We start from the raw sequence: 6000 nt of genomic DNA, 5'->3' as shown, positions 1-6000 counted from the left end.
CAGCAGCTGCCTGACATTAGAGAGAGAGATTAGAGATGCGGTACTTCAAGCCGAGTAGAGATGTGCTGCACTTCTTTACAGGGCACAGACCGTATTCGACATAACTGTGTCGTTTTGGGAAGCGGGCCTCGCACGCGTGTGATTGTGGCGTAGAAGGAGGGAATCCTGATCACGAGATCTATGAGTGCCCAATACACAATGATGTGGCAACTGGACTAAGACGACAACTACCCAGTAATGACACATTTTCTCTGATGAGACACATTGGCAAACGAGGTATCACAAAAGAATCTGAGGGAATTTTTAAGGGAGCACAATGGTCGGTGAATGAGAAGAACCGACTGGAGACTGAGGTGCACCTGCCCAGTACCGCCAGGCGCGGGATGGCCGATCACCGTGACGGTCGAGATCCGCCAGACCCCCGGATTACGCGGGCAGGTGTGTCACCAATCCCGGGCTGACAATAGCAGTTAGTTAGTAGTTATTGGGATCTAGCAGTTATCTTGTCTTGCAATTTGTCCCGCAGACTTTCCAGGTTGGAATCCATTACTTCTTTGACGCCAGCGATCTATGTGATCTTTTGCTGCCCTCCTCTCGTTGCACCTCCGACTGTCCCCAGCATTAAAGTCTTTATATACGAATCATGTCTTCTCATAATGTGGAGTAAATGGGTTTCGTGTGAATATAATCTCATGGCATATATGACAAGAAGGTCAGTTTTTGTTTCAGTATCAGACCTTCCAAGAAGCAATCCGATTTCATTTCCTGTGATACTGACCTTACTCGTTCTCTTTGCGATCCATGGAACTCTGAAGAGTTTCCTGAAGCACCACAATTTAAAGCCGTGTATTCTACGCCATTCAGACTTTCTTATGGTCTACGCCTGACATCTGTACCTCACAAGTAGAAAGACTTTAGTCCTTACTATAAAGATCTTTGTCGTTAAAGTTATGTCTCTACTTATTAAAACATTGTTAAAGTTGGGCATTGCCTTGCTACCAGGTAAGACTTGTCTGTTGATTTCGCTGCAGTCACCATAAGCAGAAATGTAGGAGATGAGACAATTCAGCGTAGACACTACCTCCATAATTTCTTCTCCTATATGCCATGAGATTATATTCACACAAAACCCGTTCACTCCACATATTTTCTGCAAGTGGCGCTGAATCTTCGTTTATTCGAAACTAGTTCAGAGATTTCCTGGAATAGACGATAGCACATCCTTTGATTATGGTTGACAGCTTTCGTTCTGTCTGGATTAACACTGAAGTTCGGCCTGTTAAACATGCAAGACATATCCCAGGTGAAAGCTCTGGGTGCATCAACCCGCGAGTACAGTCGCCGTCCAGTAGAAGACGACCAATGGGCGGCGCGTGTGTCTTCCCTAAGACACACGTAAGTCCGTCCGTGTGTCCAGGCTCTGGTCAACAGCTAACAGAAGACATACACTGGTCTGTGTGTTTGTGCAGATGCTGGCCCAGCAGTGAGGGAAGACATGTATATCACTCTGTCTGTCTGTACAGGTGCTAGCCGTCTGCTGAAGGAAGACACGTACCAGTTTACGGTTTGTCCAGATGCTGACCCAGCAGTGAGGGAAGAGTCTATCCAGGCACTAGCTAACTGGTAAGGAAAACACATACCAGTGTGTCTGTTTGTCCAGATGCTGGTCCAGCAGTGAGGGAAGTCAAGTGTCATTCCGTCCATCTGTCCAGGTCCTAGCCCAGCAATGAACAAAGGCACACGTCCGTCTGTGTGTCTGGCTGGGCACCAGTAGTCACCACAGTGGCAAGCAGCTGACGCTACGCGCGCCCACTGCCGCCTCTGCTGCGAAGGCGTATCCAGGAAACACCGATCGCGATAACCTTGCTCCTCTGCAGGTGAGTGTCATTCCCTGTCTTCGTTAGTTACATTGCTCCTTGGACTTCTCGCGCCCAGCCACAAGCTACGTTAACTAAGAAGTAGCAATGTATTCCAGTATTCTAGTTTCAGTATTAATTTATTTCTTGTTTATTCTTTTAGTCATCTGGAATGGACCTGCCTACACATCAGCTATAGTTTATAGAGTAGTCGTCAAATCCGGCTGGTAAACACTGCTGCAAGTACAAGTGTGGTGCAGAGCTCGTGTTATTGCCAGGGCCTTCCACTGTGTGCAGACGTTTGCTGCCGACCTACCGTTCCAGAAAGGTGCTTCCAATGTGTGCGCCGCCGCCCTTCTGACCGAGTCCACTCCATTGACACAGGGCTGGGTGGTGTGTGCAATCTCGGCCTTCCCTCTGCGTTAGTTGTACCCTAGCGACCTTGCCTAGTCTTCGGGCCCGACTACTAGAACAGTGCGTCGCAGAGCCCCTCCTTCCAACAGGGCCTTTTATTGTCTACACCGCCGCCCCTCTTACCGCGATTGTGCAAATGCACATTACTGGGACAGGTCTACCGTGTCGGTGCTACCTCTTCAACAGCTTTATCTAGCGGCCAACGGGTGAAACAGTGCCCCAAGTAGAGAACTGTGCAGAATTCTTGACCTGCCCGCGGATGAGCCACAGACTAATTACACATGCAGTCATAATACAATAAGAAGAGTTCCAAGTCAGTGCTGCAAACCATTATACACCACATCTCGCTGTCGTTTTAGAGAGGAATCAAACTGTTGAAGGAACGAGTGGTGTTACTGCGAGAAAATGTAAGCTACGGCCAGTGAAGCTAACTACACCACTGGCCATTAAAATCGCTACACCAAGAAGAAATGCAGGTGATAAACGGGTATTCATTGCACAAATATATTATACTAGAACTGACAGGTGATTGCATTTTCACTCAGTTTGGGTGCACAGATCCTGAGAAACCAGTACCCAGAACAACCACCTCTGGCCGTAATAACGGCCTTGATACACCTGGGCATTGAGTCAAACAGAGCTTGGATGGCGTCTACAGGTATAGCTTCAACACGATACCACAGTTCATCAAGAGTAGTGACTGGCGCATTGCGACGAGCCAGTTGCTTGGCCACCATTGACCACACTTTTCAATTGGTGAGAGATGTGGAGAATGTGCTGGCCAGGGCAGCAGTCGAACATTTCCTGTATCCAGAAAACATGCGGTCGTGCATTATCCTCCTGCAATTTGGGGTTTCGCAGGGATCGAATGAAGGGTACAGCCACGGGTCGTAACACTTCTGAAATGTAACGTCCACTGTTCAAAGTGTCCGTCAATGCGAACAAGAAGTGACCGAGACGTGTAACCAATGGCACCCCATACCATCACGCCGGGTGATATGCCAGTATGGCGATGACGAATACATGCTTCCAACGTGCGTTCACCGCGATGTCACCAAACACGGATGTGACCATCATGATGCTGTAAACAGAACCTGGATTCATCCGAAAAAATGACGTTTTACCATTCGCGCACCTAGGTTCGTCGTTGAGTACACCATCTCAGGCGCTCCTGTCTGTGATGCAGCGTCAAGGGTAACCGCAGCCATGGTCTCCGAACTGATAGTCCATGCTGCTGCAAACGTCGTCGAACTGTTCTTGCAGATGGTTCTCGTCTTGCAAACGTCCCCATCTGTTGACTCAGGGATCGAGACGTGGCTGCACGATCCGTTACAGCCATGAGGGTAAGATGCCTGTCATCTCGACTGCTAGTGATACGAGGCCGTTGGGATCCAGCACAGCGTTCCGTATTACCTCCTGAACCCACCGATTCCATATTCTGCTAACAGTCATTGGATCTCGACCAACGCGAGCAGCAATGTCGCGATACGATGAACCGCAATCGCGATAGGCTACAATCCGATCTTTATCAAAGTCGGAAACGTGATGGTACGCATTTCTCCTCCTTATACGAGGCATCACAACGTTTCACCAGGCAACGCCGGTCAACTGCTGTTTGTGTATGAGAAATCGATTGGAAACTTTCTTCATGTCAGTACGTTGTAGGCGTCGCCGCCGGCGCCAACTTTGTGTGAATGCTCTGAAAAGCTAATCATTTGCATATCACCGCTTCTTCTTCCTGTCGGTTAAATTTCGCGCCTGTAGCACTTCATCTTCGTGGTGTAGCAATTTTAATGGCCAGTAGTGTATATGGTTGTGGCGTATTGTATATCGGTCACTCGTCGAAAGTGCATTCACTCTGTTCCGCCGTCATATGGGTCAGAGGCCTATAAAACACGCATTCGTACTTCATTAGGTGTACTTCCTACACTGTGATACCTGAGGAGTAACAACAACTGAACGACACGTTTCGCTTGTGAGTCAGGCATCCATGCTGCAGTCAGAGGAAGAGCAATTGGTAGTGTTGGTTCTGGTGTACTTTATACTGCTCACTGCAACAGGATTGAGTCACCCTTAGTCGGTTCCAAATTGAACAGAGTCAACAACGCGTGGACTCCTGCTCCAGTAGAAGATTTTCCCAGCCTGTGATGCCTGTCGAGTGGATATCGTGAGTGCCTTTTATATTTTGATCACAGGGCAGAACCAAATTCAAGTGAGGAACTGCCTTCTGTTTTACCTGTTATATTGTGTCGCGTTTCTAGCCTAACATCTTAAGCTGTTGTGTATGTGTATGTGTGTGTGTGTGTGTGTGTGTGTGTGTGTGTAACTTCGATTTTTACTCTTTTACCACTTTTGCATTAGAGTATTGTAGTACCTGGTTGTCATACACCCAAACAGATAGACTATCGTCATTACTATTTAAAGCCTCACAATTATATAGCATTCACCGTTCTGTAACCATAATAATGTGCGTATTGTGATGTACTTATCTGCAGTTTGTAGCTCACATAAGGGCACACACCGTTGTAGGGTGAGAAATTCATTCTCGAAATATACCCACAGCAGTGGTTGCGGCGTTTCTCTACAATATCCTTTCTTCCAGGAGTGCTACTGCAATATCCTTTCTTCCAAGAGTGCTACTCCTGCACCTTTCGCAGGACAACTTCTGTAATGTTTTGAAAGTAGGGGATGGCGGAAGTAAAATTATGAGGATGGTTATAAGTCGTCCTTCGGTAGCACCATCGATAGAGCAGTTGTCCGCGAAAGCCAAAGGTCTCCAGTTCCAGTTTCGGTCCGGCTCACAGACTTAATCTGTCACCAAGTTTTCATAATACCTCATCTTCCATTGTGTATTATTTCATAACTCGCTGACCTAAGGTTAGAATAATCTGCCCACGTGATCACTGGGATCTTGCTGCGTATATATAGTATTATTTATTATTATTTGGTGCGATAGGATCCTATCGGATAATGGAAAGCTACTATGTTTCAATCTTCGGGGTTTCCAAGCGGCTCTCACATTTCTCTCTGTAGATTCTTTTTCTTCCTTTCGTCCAGTTTGTTCCTGGTCTGGTGGTAACTTATTTCTGTGGCAATACTTCCCGTTAGCTAATTTTTTGTCTGTATAGATTTCCGTTGCGAATGTGAGCCTTTTCTAAATCCTTTTTCATCTGTTGGACCCAGGCCACTGTTTTCAGTTGTTCTATGTAGGTCGCAATTTTGAGAATAAGTATTATTGGGAGCCAGTGGATGTGCCCATCTTTTTCTGATGCCTTCTGCGTGATTCGATAGCTTTTCAATTATTTTTCGGTATTATATCTGTGCGCACCATCTGTTCTTTTGAAACCGAATATCTTTCTTAGACTTTTGCGGTCTTGAAACTTTCCATCGTTTCTGTGCATTGTAAGCGTTTCGCTAGCGTACAAGACTTTAGGCTCGCTAACTGTGTTGCAGTGTCTGATTTTCGTGTGTATGGACATACATTTTTTGTTGAACATGTGGTAGACTGTACCGTAAACGCTCCTAAGTTTTTGCAACAGAATTTCCTGTGCAATTTTCTCTGCTGCTGTATGTTCGAGGATTTCGTCTAACTACTTTAAGCATGTAATTCTCTCGATTTTTCCACATTTTGTGATTAGTTTTTGAGGAGATTGTTTTAAGCATATTTACTTGGTGTTTTGGGATGACGTTTGGAGGTCAATTTCTCGCCATATTCTGGAGAGTCTCTGTT

Source organism: Schistocerca piceifrons, chromosome 5 (genome assembly GCF_021461385.2).
Source record: "Schistocerca piceifrons isolate TAMUIC-IGC-003096 chromosome 5, iqSchPice1.1, whole genome shotgun sequence".
NCBI classification, from domain to species: domain Eukaryota; kingdom Metazoa; phylum Arthropoda; class Insecta; order Orthoptera; family Acrididae; genus Schistocerca; species Schistocerca piceifrons.
This window is presented reverse-complemented; position numbering follows the sequence as displayed.